General features: G+C 35.9%; 1 protein-coding gene across 28 annotated transcripts in view; it reads right to left on the bottom strand.

The window, feature by feature from the left end:
- The window catches only part of ADGRL2 (adhesion G protein-coupled receptor L2), a 599,014-nt gene that overhangs the window by 164,211 nt on the left and 418,309 nt on the right, over nucleotides 1-16,494 (bottom strand). For 7 of the 28 annotated variants that reach the window (XM_088791243.1, XM_088791231.1, XM_088791233.1 and 4 more), the window contains exon 1: nucleotides 15,503-16,363. The exons of 7 other annotated variants lie outside the window; for them this stretch is intronic. The gene's annotated coding sequence lies outside the window, so the exon portion shown is untranslated. Of the gene's footprint in view, nucleotides 1-13,785; nucleotides 13,804-15,502; nucleotides 16,365-16,494 lie in introns of those variants that run through there. 14 more of the 28 variants (XM_088791226.1, XM_088791229.1, XM_088791240.1 and 11 more) reach the window with 5 other exon arrangements.

Below are 16,494 nucleotides of genomic sequence, written 5' to 3'. Positions count from 1 at the left end.
AAAACTGTGCTGTTCTAAATTTATTGTTCAATCTGCTGTTCTTGTGTAGAATCAATAAAACTCAAAGTTCATATAAAGAAAACTCACTATTAAAGATAAGGAGTTTCTAATTTCCACTGAAATACTTGTTAAAATATTTTTTAATTTATCCATAAATCTTACAACAACAAAAACATAGACTGAAGTCCTGCTGTTTCTATACAGCTGTAGTAAGTGATTTCAAAAAATCTTAACCTAGATGTTAAACATTTAAATTTCATCAATTTTTGACATGTTAAAATGATGTAAAATATTGAAGCTTTAATATGGAATTAATGCTCAAACAGATTAAGCAGAGCTTTAAAAATTCAGAATGGTACAGTTGAGATACAGTCCAAAAGTTACCCTTTAAAGCAGTGTTAATGAAAATTTTAACTATTTAGTCAAATGTAAATACTGTTTCCTGGGATCCTTCCTAATATTTTGTTTCACTTTCCAACTACTTGAATTATTGATACATTTTATAGTTCCCTATCTAAGTCTATCCTTATACATGGTTGCATATACTTTTTACCTTTTTCAAATCTCTTTCAATAAATATAAATTAATGTCAACAAATTGAAATATTGAAATTACCACAAAAGTTTATCGAAGTCTTAGATTCTAATAGAAAATGAGACAAGGTGAGAAAAAAAAATCAATGCTTAAATCTTACACATAATGCAATAATTTATAAGTTTAGGTGACAAACAGAGCCTAATTTTTAACCAGAGAAATGAGATCAAGACAACGGCAAATCCTGGCCAAGAGTTAATACATATATTTGCCTTACCATATTTTGGTTGAAACTAATCTAAATAACACAAAGTAGGATGGCAAGCCAATCACAGGCATCAACTGCACTATGTAGTTGCCCGTACACATCATTTTTATATACAAACTAGCTTTTTCTTTTAAAATCATTTTATTCATACACAGATTTAATTATAGGATGGCAGTATATATATACACATATTATATATACATATATGTAATACACACATACACACATTCCTCAATCTGTCATTTAAGAGGCTTGCGTGAAAAAAACTTCTTTACTGGAGAAAAAAGTACAGGAAATAAAGTTTCTATTTTGTAGACTGAATAAGAGTAGGCAAGTATAAAAAAGACTGCTTATATGCACAATGGATAATCAATTATTAGACCAAACATTAAAAACATCATTTATTAAGAGTTGGATAATGCCAGACGTGAAGATATGGCAAATACCCTTTTTATAATTATGGAGGCTTCATCTGTATTAAGTCATATGGAAACACTCTGAAGAACATCAACATATGATTCCACATTAAATAAAAAACCTATACAATGATAGCAATCCCTAAACTTATATCTTGGCTGTTTTTAGGAGGTCAAACACAGCTTGGGAAGTCAAATGGAAAATGTGATTTAATTCTTTTTAAAAAAGAGAACTAAGACCCTTAGCCATCAATCTAGCAATGAGTAACATCAAGTTATTAAAACATCTGAAGACAACATGCTATCACAGGAAATATCAAAAATATTAACATGTACAAAATACTGACGAGGTGTTCTTAAGAACAGTGCAAAAAAGTCTGATAATATCATCAATTTTATAAATACATTAGAGTTTGTGATGGCATTCTTTATAAACAGGCAAAATCAATTTTAATAAAGTAAGCTAACAAATTAAAGCTATATTTCGGTTTATTTTCAATTAAAAGTTAACATTGTGATTTAATTGCAACCTTGTGGATTTGCTCCTCTTGATTTTCACAGAATTAACAAGGCAATATAGAGAAATGAGGCTATTAGCGTATGTAATACACAAGGTTCTCTGAATCCTTAAAATATGTAAGCAACAGTTATATTACAGGCGATTCAATTTAGTATTGTTCTAAAGAGTTCTTACTCTCCGATTTTTTTAAGGAATATTCTTAAACTATTAAGAATCAACTCTAAATGTTTTTGAAAAGTGTAACTCCAGAAAATGTGAATTCTAAGATACTTAAGATTTGTTTGAGGATCTTTTAATCATGTGATATTATTAACAGACTAATAATTGTTTTAGTCTCATAAAATATATTTATTCTCATTTAACAAAACCATTTATAGTTTTCCAGGCTGAAATGGTGGGAGAATCTATGTACTTAACATATTAGTAACACAACACAAGGAAATTAATAAAAAATAAAAACATACGAGAGGTGTAAAAGAGTGACTGCATTAAAATAGGCAAACTATAAAAGCGATGTTTGACCAACTTCATTATTATTCTGTCACCATGATTTTACAAAATATTTTATACACACGAATCAACCCCAAATTTTTATAAATACAAAGATAGAAAAGTGTTTTTGGAGTGTATTCTTAAATACCTTAATGTGTTGCAGCTGCTACCTGAATCCCAAATGGCACAGACCTAAAACATAGATAGATTTTTCTTGAAGTGTAATTCAAATAATTTCAAAGGTCCAGGTATTTATTTTTGCATTAGCCAATAGCTATTGTGGGCCAGTAATTACTACTAAGAGATAATAAATCATTTGTTATGATGCTCTGACAAATAGCAAAATCCTGGCCTCAGCCATTTCCTTGAACATAAATTAACTTTTTATTTTAGGGCATCTGATACAATAACAACTACCTTTCTGTTTTGACTTATATTTGGTCAAAATAAAAATGCCTTTTGAATCAATAATTTGATTTAATGAGCATTAAGCATAAACTCATTTTTAAAAACCATTACACAAAAACTCAATGATTAAATGAGTTTTCTTCTCCTTAAATATAAATCTCAAAAAAGGCACTTTCACCAATCATATTTATATTAAAATATGGAAACCATACAAATAGAGACAAAATTATTCATAAGAAAACATCAGTATTTTTATTTCCAATTTGGAATATTTCCTTAATTGTTGTGTTGACTTTTATATAAAGGTAATACAATTATATTTAAATGATGAAGAAAATATACCTTGTAATTTATTCCTTTTAAAATATACAGAAATTTGATATTCTAAGATTTTAAAATTTCACTCTTCAGTACAGCTTTGAATTAGCAACATCATGTGAATGCCACAAAACTGTACTAAAGTGTATGTAATAAAACAGTTTTAAACCTTTGTCAGATTTTAGCTTGAAGAAATCAACAAGACAAAAAGGAATGTCTTTGAAACATATAAAAAGCAAAAGGAAACTAATATTATTTCTCTATTTTTGTAATTAAAATGAAATCCTGCCAACCTAAAATACATTTTTTCTCCAATAGTTATTAAAACATGCAGAGTCACAGTTCTGCATTCCAGACTCTTTAAATGTATATAGGTACATATACATTTAAATAAGTATTTTTTAGTAACATGTTTTGTTAACTTCAGTTTAAACTGTTAACATGTTAAGATATTTTACTCTTGGTTCAAAGACTATAAAACATATCAAGTCTTTTTTTAATAGGAACTTCCACTTTTATAAAATTTATATTGAAACAGATTATTTCAAATCTATATTCTTAACACATTCTACCTTTATCTGGAGAATTATTCTTCGTATTATATTCTACTCATAATACAGTCGTTGGTTTTTTAATCTGCTCAAATAGATACTGAACAACTAATGCATACACATTTAATCTTAACATATATACAAATGAGCAGAGGATGATATCTAATTCACATTATTTTTTATTATTCATTCAAGAATATTTAATAAAAAAAATATCTGATAACTTGCAAAGAATGTCTGAGTTCATTTAAACTAAAAAGCAGATGCCCATTAACTTCCTTGTTAGAAATATCCCCAATATAATACTTTAACAATAATTTCATTAACATTGCAATAACAAATTTTCTTTGCAGTGGTTTCAAATTTCACTAATTTAAAAACCACTCCAGTAGTGTACCTTCAAATTAAACACAGAACAAGTAGAACTTACCTTAGCTGTGCCTTTCTAATAACCTCACAGAAGTTATGTACTCCGTGACAGTTACTGTTCCTCTAGCAACAAATTTCCTGGAATGAATTCTCTAGTAACCCTTACCTCACTGTGGAGGAAGGTGTGGTATTTGAGGGAAATGGATAATGAACTGTATATTGGATTCCATTTTCCGGTGCCTTTTATATTTAACACCAACTATGATAAATCTCTTTTTACCATATTAAGACAATGAAGTAAAGTTGGGCTATCAATAATTCTATAGACAAGGTACATTATGTATACTTTTATGAAACATACCATCGTAATCCTATTGAAGTGTAATTGCTATCGCAAGCATTCTTACCCTGATGTGAAAATGCTCTGCATAAATGTTGCACTGACTTGTTAAGATAATACATAACCATGCTGAGAGGGTAATATTTATGTAAAAGCCCATGCCCGTACCAGAAATCTCTTTATTAGACAAGTTTCCTTACTTAGAAGGTCATTCTGTGCAACAATAACAATCTGACTTTTCACATTAGTAAAGATAAGCTAATAAAATAATAAACCCACAACAATGAATTTCATTAAGAAACAAAGCCTCTCAAAACACAAAATAAGTATTTTTGTCATATCATTCCTTGGTAATCTAAGGGAAAAATGAACTATTACATCTCTTTTCATAGCTGCATAAGTGGAAACCCTTTCTTTTTTTCCAACAGCAAATTGTGAAATTAAGTTACTACACCAAAATGTAAAATCAAAAATAAAGATTCATTTTTCAGTAGAATTTAATGTAATATCCTATATCCTTAAATTTCCCAACACAAGTATATATATACATAAGGTGAAAAATTTTGCTCACTAAAAAGATCCAAATGAGACGCTTTTTTTCCAGTCTGATTATCAAAATACCTAACTGCAAAACTCTCAAGTATTTCTTAGCATGCAGCTTATATTTCTTAGAAATTTAGTTGACACAGGGTTCATGAAAAGAATTCAGTTTTCAATCAAGTACTGTCTACCTTGCCTGCATTCACTTTTTTCCAAGTTAGCAGTTTTCTAAACCATTCAGTATTAGGTCCTTACTGGTAGTTTCTCTGTTTAAGTGTCACTGCATTAGTGGGTCCATTACTGCAAGTAAAAATCATTAATCCAAAGTGATCATTTTTATTTTTAGAAAAGAACATATACAACTCATCTAATTTGATCTGTTAATTAAATGTAGAGGAATGCAATTTACTACTTACTGTTTAGTGATCGTTTTTTATAATATTCTACATAATCTGGAAAATTATCTTTAAAATTTGAATCTTTTAACAGTTATTAGATATTTAAACAAGACATGGTTCTGCAGTCATCCCTCCAGAGCGTTAGCCAATCATTAAAAAAAGGTAGAATCTCAAAATGAATCTGATTCACTATTTTCATTATCTTTTCAAGTGATTTTTACTAAGAAAAGGTAAAAGGCACATTTGTTAATCTGTGAATACAAGAAATAATACCTGGCGTTCAGTATATTAAATTTCATTATAATTGGCTAATCCCAAAATGCTTTACATTCCTTAAAACAACTTTTGTCAAACAAAAATAAATAATGTTAATAAAATATTCAAATGAGGAATCACCAATTTACACTGCCTTGATTATTTTATCTCATATACAAGCTCCCTCTGCAGGTAGTAACAAGGGCTAGCAAAAATATTCTAAACATGTAGGCAGTTGCAGGTCACCACCATTGTATATAAATACTATTATCTAGCATTGTTTCCTCCTTCTTACCAATTATCTGATTAAAATACCTGCTCCTGAAAATTTGTGGTTCAACATGATTATTCTTGTCCTTCATCTTGGTTAAGAATGCAGCTTGAACAGGCAGGATACACAAACTTTTCACAAAGTCACCCAAGAGCTACTCTCACAAGGTGTATTTCAAGGAAAAGAAAACATTACTTTGTTTATACAGCACCAGTCTAAAATGATAGACCACCCAAAACAAAGCTGTCCAACCCGTTTATCTGACGCATCTTCTGATTGCAAAGTAAACAAAGGTGGCATTTTAGGATTAATTTACAGTGAAAGATAAAAGATCAATTTTAAATAAATGCAGTAACAAGTATATTTTCATCTTATTTAGAATAATCTAAAACTTAAAGCCAGAGAATATTTACCTCTGAAAATCTATTTTCATTAACTCGATACAGAAGAAGAAAAATTGATTTGGTTTGCAAAATGTTCTCTACCCTTCTGTATTATTTTTTTCAGAATCTGTTTTAGATTTCTGTTTACACACCCTCCTCTGGCATACTCCTTTCCCCAGGTATACAGAGATATGGTCCATCTCTGCAAGGAAGCGGGGGAAAAAAAGAGCTAAGAACCATTTTAAGGTCTTGAGGGCAATGTGTTACCAAAAATAATTGCTGCACAACAATGTTGATGCCCCCTCTTTAAATATTTCCCCCTTGCAGAAATTTGAGGCAAATTCCGTTAGACTTACCTATGTATGAACTGACAGGCTTATAAACAGTGATTTTTTTAAATACTAACATCCTTATTAAACAAGTGAAAATTATGAAAAATATACTAACTTTCATGCTAAAACATACAGAAACATCATACAGAGATACCAGTAAAAAAATATTTTCCACTTAAAGAAAACAGGGTTAAGGGAAAAGGCAACTTATAACAAGCAGTGTTTTTCAGTGAGTTTTTTGCTTAAGAGAAATAAAATTGTTTCACTTATATTTTTAAATAGTGAGGCTGCAGACCTAGTTTAAAATCAGTAACAATATGAGAAGTGGCCTCCATCAAGGCTATGCGTATCAAACACAGCATTTGCAGCAGAAAAAAAACAAAGAGAGTGAATGTCCCTATTATTGTCTATACAGCTCTCAGGAGAATGCACAAAATATCCAAATAGTATCTTTCTCATGACAAACAGAACTTTGAAAAAGACAAAATCAGTTAAATGTCCTTAGTAAAAGTGAAAATGTCTAGGACATCCTAATATTGGTATAATTTACGTTGATGCATCTGAAGCAAATTGAAGTGTTTTAGAATTACATCCATCTTTTTAAAAATAGAAGACAAGATATATAAAAACGCACCAATTCATTTAATACATTAAGCCTTTGTCAAATTCTATGAAAATACTGAGATACAAACAAATAAGTTCACATTACAAAATCAATGTTTCCCAAACTCTGGGACATGAACTACAGGAAAGCCAGAGATTTTAAGAATGAAAACACACCATAAGCATTTGATATTGAGAACACAAAGATGAGTGGATCAAATACTATATAAAAAATGTGTTCTACAACTTCTAATCAATAATCAATCACAGTAATAAACAGTAAAAAATGGTAGGCTTTTAACATAGGGGAATAAAATTTCCGTGTGGAAGGTGCCAGAAGTAAAGTACTAATTCCAAATAGAAGTACTTTGCTTCAAAGTAAAGATACAGAGAAAATCATTTCAACATGATTTTTATGTAAATTGTAATCGAGAACTGATTAAATAAATATAATCTACATAAAAACAAAATACATATCAACTAAAGACTGTATCTAAAATTTTGTAATGATTCATCTATTATATGGAGAACTGAGGTTATAATATTTAATTTTAAGAATAAGTGATTAAAATTAGAACTCACATTATAAACAAAAGAGCCAATTCGTTTGCTCCCTCTATAGATGGATACTATTTACTACCCTCTACAGGATAATATAATACATTAGTCAAAAGCAAGGTCACCCTAGCCTGCCCTCAAGAGCCAAGAACCATTTTTGACAGTAATTGGGGTTAGATTATTCTGTCATCTAAATCCACAGCAACAATCAACAGAGGTGTGGATTGATATAAAATACCTACAAAACGATGCAAAGTGTGGACAGAACAAGCATTTCATGGTCCAACAGACAGGAAATATCTTTGAGAACAAAACATTAAAGAAGTGATATTTTCAAAATCAGTTTAAAAACAGCTATCTTAATCATACATATTTCACATTTTAAACTTGCATTTGCACTAATTTTTAGCCAATAACTGTCAATAAATATTGATATACACAAAAGAAAATATAAATTGCATGCTTACGTATGTACATGTATATATAATAGTATGTAACTTGACCATGAAAGGAGTTAGAGTTTTATCTAATAGCTTAGAGAGCAAAGCCATTTTCCTTTTAGTAAGAGCCTCATGATGCATCACTCTTCACTACTACAATGGCCAAAAATTTTATTTCTTCTTCCAGAAAAAGATACAGAGTTGTATCTGGTCTTGTTCTAACAAAATAATGTGTGTTTGAATTGATCTCAGTCTAAAGTTAAACATCTTTTCAACTTGTCCCATCTCTCACAGCCAAGAACTAATAGTTTCTTTTTCATCTACTTCTTTTTTTCTACTGTCAGATTAAAAAAAAAAACACAAAAAAACACATATTTTAAGTTACTCAATGCATCTTAAAACAGAACTAAAATTTGGTCAGTGTTTCAGGAAGTTAACTTCTGCTTAACCTGTCTGCTTTTTACTAGTATATTTCTATTTTTAGTGAAGTATTGAGTCTATCCTTTAAAAAAAAGTCTCCCAAAGATTTTTCAGCTTTCAGTACGCTTCTTTTAAGGCAACTAATTTCAATACTGAAATTCAGAGATTAAGGTATAATCCCTGTGTGTGAATTTAAATGATTTTAATGTACTTCTCACAGATTGAAAAAAATCAATGACAAGACCAACAAGGGCTCGTTTCGCTCAGCATATGTTTTTTTGTCAGGTAGTGATTAATGCTGTGCTCTGTAGAGGGAGACATTACATCCGGGCTAAAACAGACCTAAATTTTACCCTCAGGCAGAAATCTGATTTAAACATCTCTATTTAAAGTGACATTTGTCCTCCCTTTTCAACTGGTTTCCCCTGAAATTCCAGGAAGTTGACTTCATGACCTAAAAACAGCCGGGTGGCTGTGAGCAGCAGTTATGCCTGTTTCTGCACTTCAGGAAATCTGGGTGCCAGAGTGAATCAAGGTGGTAGGTAATAAAACAGGTGCCCAGCTATCTAGCTATCTGCTAGTATGATAAATTCCATGTCACTTTACTGCTACAAGAATTTAAGATTTATTAGAGTTCCGTATAATTCTAGACTCAAGAGCAAAAATTTCCAAAATGTGTTTCTGTTGATGATAATAATGTAGCTATCCCTACTGATGGACTAGGTTTCTTTTGATTTCATAAAATTACATCTGATCTTTCACTACACTGATCTGAAATAATAACTGATTGCAAATTCTAGAAATCCAGAAAAAGCAACTAATAATCAAACCTCTAAAATAAACCAAAAATATAAAGGAATAAAAAAGAATGTTCACATAACAAAAGTCACCAAGTAATGAGAATGTATGCATATTAAAACAGGAACTAATATCCTAACACTGTGAAACATGGTAACTTTTGATATTATTAAGCTATTTAGACACTGCTGGCAAGTTCCTACTAACCAAGGTAATCTAATTTCTGTTCCTTTTCCACATAAATTGATTTTCTTTTTCTTTTAGCCGTTCTGGTAATTGAACAAATTTATACAACTGTGATGGGATTTTACTTACCACCACACAATGCATAAAACCCTCCACGAAGACAAACTATATCACTTCATAGAACTGCATTTTTTGTCGTAATTAAACAAACTGTATTTAAACTTGCTCTATGCTTCCAAAGCAATCAATAGCATTTTGCTTGTTGTAAGCTGCACTTTACTTTCAGGTGTTAAGCGCTTGTTTCCTTTAGTTGATCTAGCTTTTTTTTAGATTATTTTTTATTTACAAAATATGGGAGGTTTTCACCTAAGAAATCACTTTTTAAAAATCGTTGGATAAGAATATATTGGAAACTATATGCAAATTATTGCTTACATTTAGTCCATCAGATAAATGACCTAAAAAGATTTTTTAACTATTTTTGGTTGATTGGGATCTGATGACACAATGATGCACTTTAAAAACAAAAAACCAAAAAAAGAAAAAAAAGAAGAAAAAAAACTACCTACATCAAAATAGTATTAAGAGATTTTCAGTTTACAACATATACTAAACAAGACCTATACAGTAAACTCAAAATATCACACTGAAGTCCTGCAAAAAATTTAGAAATTACGTATCCTAGTTATAGTTACTGCTTTAAAAGTTATCACACTAGGTCAAGAAACATGTCATTATTTTAGGGCTCTAATTTCCTAACTCCAATAATTAACTATCTCTAGGTTAAATAACCCATTTCCTTAACCTTTTTCTTAAAGCATTAAAAAATAATAATCACTACTTGACCAATGTTGAGTAGCAAAAGGATTTCAGAAAATAGTCTCAATTTTTCTGATAACATCAAGTCTAATTACAGTAATCTTGGTGATTAAATACTTTTCAACCTTTCAACCTTTAATCAAGAATTATTTAAAGAGATGAATATTTGAGTGGGTCTATGGACTAATTAGTGTTATGTAAGAAAGAAGTTAAGCTATAGTTTTAATCTATCTTTAAAATAGGAATATTTTAATCCTTCTTGGAAATAGTTACAAAACACTTATCTATTTAGGTAACATGAACTAATATGTAAACAAATTACCTTAGGAACTGATATGACCAAAACGTAAGTAAACAGGATTTCAAGTCCTTTTCAAGTCTAGCAGCTAAAGTTGCTATTTTTAACACTGCATCAAAATCATCAATTTGCACTTTTTAGCTAGGCATTTTTGCAAATCATTTGATGAACTTTTTTATAATTATGCATTCCACTTCTAAAATTTACAACCGTGAAAATAATTCCACTTTAATTTCATATGAACCTTTTTTGCAGAAAAGCAGATGTCAAATATGTACTTCTCCTTCAAGACACAAAATCAGTCAGTGAACAGCAAGAGACAAAGTGTAGTATTTGAAGAAACTTTTTGTAAAATAGTAATCCTATGACACTAAATTCTTCAAATTTCTAAAACTGTTATTTCATTTCGAATCTAAGTACAACTGATCCGCACTCTTAAATAAAATATCAGCAATTGGACAAGTGGTATGAATTCTTATTAAAATGAAAGCAGATTTCTTTCAGGTAGGTACAAGTGTGTTTAGTCCATACCTTAGACTATATTGTAATGCTCTCATACTACACCTGTCAATAAACTAAGTATTATTTGAACAAGTATTTACTAGAGTCAGGTCAAATAAATATTTTGATAGAAAACAGAGCAATATTTTATTACTATGGTGTACAGATTTCTAGTTACTTCCTGACCTTCCCAACATCTCAATCTTAGCTCACATATTCCTATATTACTTAAGACATTAAAATATGATTTTAAATCTTTTAATAAAACACAGAAAGCTTCAATAATTCTCAAATAAAGATCTAACCCTAAGTAAAGCTTGGTTTTAAAGTTCTCCTCTAGCTAAATTTAAGAAAGGAAACGCCCAGAAGCTTGGTGTTAACATTTGTGCTGATTGTGAAAACTGCAGCAATAAAAACTGCAACTGCTTGTCTTAAATTAAGACTTCTAGTACTCTATGTGAGATCCATACGTATGTTTATATTAGTTTTTATAACATTTGGAAGTTTTGTTGTCTGCTTTGATGTTAGTCCATTAACAAAGCAGAGAATCAAAAGCCTGGAAAAAAAACAAATTTATTGGAAATTCTCAAGTCAAAACCTGAAGTAATTGGTTTGTTCTACCCCACATGATTCAATATTCTGATTTCCCCAACTACCTGCTCCCAGAGCTATCTTGCATTCCTAAATTCGTTTTCTGTTGCCAACACAAAGTAACCCACAGTGATTGAAAATGGCAGCTGAAGTGCTTCTACAACACATTAATTTTTCTCTAAGTAGTCCAATTTTGTCATCTAAATGTTGAGAAATCTTTTCACTGCATTTTACACCTTTAAAGATTTGTTGCATTCAGGATCACCACCATGTAAAATGAAGAGCAAGGTTTTCAAGACAATTTTTAGATTATCACTAATAGCTCTAGGATAATGTGTTTTCTTTATAGCACTCTGCATTCAAAGCAAACTAGTTAACAGCAACTTAAGTGCAATAATAGCAATCGCATCAATGTGGGTTTTTTTTTTACCTCAATAGTACTTCTTAGACAACTGAAGATAAACTATCATAAAATGATTTCAGGATGATATACAATTTGAATGCCACTAAAAATAATCTGAAAAAAATTACCCTATTAAGCTGACGCCTAAAAATGTTAGGCAGTTAATGTTTTTTTCTCAAAAATTGTTTATGAAGAGTCAGTTTTCACTATTAAAATAAAAACAAGGAGGTCAGCCCATAAGTATTAAAAAAAAAAAGCCCTCCTCCAATGAAGGGATATCAACTCATGTTTAAAATCAACCAACCATAAAAGGTAAAACTATAAAAAATATGGGCTTACAAATCTCTAAAACCTTCCCTGAGATTCATTTTCATCTTAAACTAGGTTTTAGGAAATCTTAACCCAAGTGAAACCACTACTTCCCTAAAAGTTGAAGACACAAGTTCTTCTCCCTTGACCTCTTTCTTCTACATAAAATACTTGTTCTTACTTGTTTTTTCACTCATGGACATTCAGTTGTTATCAGAAATTCAAAGAATGACTCTTTCCGCAAACGTAAAAAAAAGCATTAGCAAATACACTATAAATATTAAGAAAAATAAAGCAACTTTACACTGAATTCTAGCATTTACTCTGATAAAATACAAAACTTTTGAGACAAAATCTTCAAACAAAATTATCTCTATTTAAATACATTCACAAAAAATTGATTATCACTTATCAACCTTTTCCAAACCTACACTTGCACTCGAATGTGTGCAGTAACAAAGCTGATGTTGAGTTTGAATAGTCAAACCCCTCCAATGACTTTTTTCCTATAAATTTATAAAGTGTATTAAAAACAAAGTTTTCTAGGTGAAAAATGAGCGTGCTTTTATCACAGATTTCTATTATTTTATAGACTCATGAAAAGCCTTTCTTTCCCATTTTATTAATATAACAAAGTGTAGGCCCTAGAAAAGTATTAAGTTAGAAGCAAAAGCTTTCTCACTCTCTCTTCCTCGGAAGGGACCCCAAAAGACAGGCAACAGTGACTATCATAAAATAAAAGGTCACCCTTTTTCTAGGAACAAACCATTTATCAATAGAAAATAATTGTCTTGCTATTTGCAAGGGCTCCACAGCAATAGACAATGTTTTTTCGCTCACATAATTACAAAACAGTGAAAGTTCAGAAACACAGCCTGAATCCACCTCCCCATTTTTACCCAGTACAATTCTCATTGCCCTTTGGGCCTCCGCTTGGAAGCAAATGGAAGACAGGCTGAAGTTTTCTCAATTGAGCTGAAGCTAAGAAACCTTTGATATGCTAATAGTCCCCTTCAAACGGTAAGAATTCACACTTGCATTAATTCAAACAATTTGTGCAGAATGATGTGAAATGGCACCTCTTTTAGAGGCAAGCAACAAAAGGAGAGAATCGGAATGTCTGAAGAAGCTAAACAACAGAACATTTGTTCTGCAGTATTCTCTCTATCATGCATAAATTTAGAAGATGGAAGAAGGGACAACAAAAAGTTCCATAACACACCTGAACAGAAGATTTTCTTTGTAAAGATTTCTCAACTATTACAAAGATATTTAAAGTTACAAAGTTACCTTTTTTACCTAGGTCAAGAGTCCCATCACAATTTAGAATGTTGCCAAAGACACCACACAAACCAATCTATTTTTCTGCTATGGATGCATATTGCCTCCTCAGTGCCCACCTTTAAGGTTCGCCCAAGATCAAACCTGAGTTAGTAAGAGACATCCCAACAGGCAATTATTTACCAAACTGGATGTGACTTTTCTTCGTTGAGCAACTCGAGTTAAGAGCAAACTCAATGGGGCCCGTTCCAGACACAAACACTGACAGGGAAATGAATGAACCAACCACGTCCGTTAAAGGTACGCCTCTGGAAAGGGGAAGAGAGAAGTGCAGATACTGTAAAGACTGCAAAAGAAAATTTACGAATTGGGGGAGGGGGCGGGGAGGAGAGTGCCTTAGAACCTGGCCTTTGTAACGGGAAACATATGGTTGGTGGCTGCGGCTCAGACCCTCGCAGGCTGCTTGGGAGAAGCTGCTAAGCAGCCTGACACCTTTCAAGAAACAGGAGGAAAACATTTCCTCGGTCTGAATCCGAGACTACACAGTTTGCATCAGGAAGAACGGAATGAAGGGGCCAGAGAAGGGGGAAAGGATGAGGGGGGAGGAGTCCACAGAAAATGGGGAAAGAAGACGGGCACCCAAGGACTTGTCCCTCCAACTATGCTTTTAGAGGACAGAGCAAACGGAGAATAAAAAATATATTAAAGACATACGTTCCTTAGCTTTCGCTCAGCGACACTTTGGCACAAAGTAAAGCTTCCAGCGCTTTCCCCTAACCCAAACCCCATAGTTCGGCGAAAGGAACAAACTTTCCTGATCCCAAGCGAAGTAGTCCTAGCAAGCGTGCTTCCCCACTACTGGGGCGCTTTTGTCGCTTCACTGGCCCTCGTCTCGCCACAAGAGGGGTCGGGTCGCCCCCGCCAATCAAGAAGCCCACGTTGGGTTAGCCCCGGGGTCTCCCCTTTTCTCGGGCTCCTCCCACGCCTTTTTCTCCCCGCTGCTCCCCCCCCAGCACCCCATCCTACTAACCAGGCTTCCTGAGGTTCCCAGACGCACAGCCAGCCCAGGAGCCCACACCCCGTAACTTCTCCAGCAGGCCCAGCGCGGCCCAATGCTGCCCTCTCACTGCGGGTCCGGGAGGCTCTCCGCGCTCCCCAGGGCCGGCCGGTCCCCGGCCCCGCCACCTCCCGCCCCGCCGGGCCGTCCCTAATCGTTGCCAGCCCCAGTGCCGGGTCGGCCACATCTGGCTGCGCTCTGCTGTCATCCTCGCCTCTCCACACCACCTAACCGCCAACAAGAAGAAACAACAACCCGCAACAACTCAGCCCAGCCCTCCCCCACCGTCCACTTCCCCTGAACTCGCTCCCAGCGCTCTGCCTCTCCGCTCCACTTCCAGCCCGGGATGGGTCTGCAGGAGGGCGGGGCGGTGGGGGACACGGCCCCGCACCCGGAGCAGAGCAGCCCAGCCGCGGGCGCGCCTCACATGCACCCCTCCCCAAGCGCTAAAAAGGAGAACGAAACCTTCCGACCCAAGCTTTCCGAAAATCAAAATATGCACAACGCAGTCATACTCCCCTCGGCCCCCCGCGCCCCCTGCAACTAGCCTGACGCCTTGGGAACGTTACAACAGCTCTCCTAGAAAAGGAGAAGCCGGCTGGACGGGGCTGGGAGTTCTGCTCAACGATTTCCGAGGAGAGGAGAGGAGAGGGCGGGGGAGGGGGCGAGCAGCCCGAGCGAGCGCGGGTCTCCCCCTAGGTCCGGCTGAACACAAACAGCCGAGCCCGAACTCACCCGCGGCTTCCCTCCACCTCCAACATCCACCCCCAGGCAGGAGGCGCAAAGCAAACAGGTCTCCCAAGCCAGGCACAGAGGCACATTGTTCGTTCCTGCGGCTCTTACCTCGGTCTGCGAGCGCGCCCCGGGGGCGGGCCGTCTGGCGCGGGGGCCGAGAGGGGAGAAGCGCAGAGTGCAGCGGCGACCCCGGCCGGCGAGGGCCGAGGCCGGCCCTGAGCTGCTCGCCGGCCGCCGAGTCCGCGCGGGAGGCAGCGCTGCGGCTCGCCGGCCGGACACGGGCGCCGCGGCTCGGCGCGTCCTCCTGCTCGGCCGCCGCCGCCGCCTCCAGCCCAGCAGCCCGCGCCTGGCGGCTCCAGGGGTTAGGTCAACATTTTCCCGCAGTTTCCCACACGCCGCTCTGCGAGAGGGGTCTTTGGCACACACGCACACAGCCCCAGACCTCGCGCTCCCTTGGAAAAATAAAAAATTCGGGAATCAGGGCGAAAGGGGTGGCGCAGGAAAAAGCCCGACAGAGGTGCGCAGACTTGGGAGTCCCCTCGGAGCGGCAGCCGCGGGAGGGGCGGGCAGGCGCGGGCGGCGCGAGGCCAACTCAGTTTGTCCGGCGAAGCCCCTCAGCCCGCCGTCCAAGCCGGCCCGACTGGCATCCCTGGCGCTGACCCTGCGGCTCGGGGCGGGAGACAGCGGTTGCCCCTCCTCACATTTCAGGTCTCCGGGCCGAGGCGGAGCGGCGGCCGCTGCCCCACGAAACGCAGAAGGCGAGGACTCGGGGAAGCAGGGAGGTGCACGGAAGAGCCACGCCACGCACAGCAACGGAGGGGAGATGCCCCCCAACAATCCCAAGGAATTCTCCCGCAAGCTCCCGATTTCGCTCCACCACCTCTGCGTTTGTGTGTGAGCGCAGAGAGTGAGAGAGTGAGAGGGAGAGAGGAAGAGAGAGAGCGAGAGACGGGGGAGTGCGAAGTCCTGACACAGACTCTCGGCGAGGTCTGAACTGGAGTCACCTCCAGCCTCCTCCTCCTCCTGCCCAAACCCCCACCTACCCCTCCCCCCGAATTCGGCTAATCATATAAACATATTAGCGTGTACAGCGGCAAAGG

This window comes from Rhinolophus sinicus, chromosome 14, assembly GCF_057876585.1.
Source record: "Rhinolophus sinicus isolate RSI-liver-muscle chromosome 14, RSI-T2T, whole genome shotgun sequence".
Lineage (NCBI taxonomy): Eukaryota > Metazoa > Chordata > Mammalia > Chiroptera > Rhinolophidae > Rhinolophus > Rhinolophus sinicus.
The sequence above is the reverse complement of the archived record's forward strand: the minus strand, read 5'-3'. Positions and strand labels throughout refer to the sequence as shown.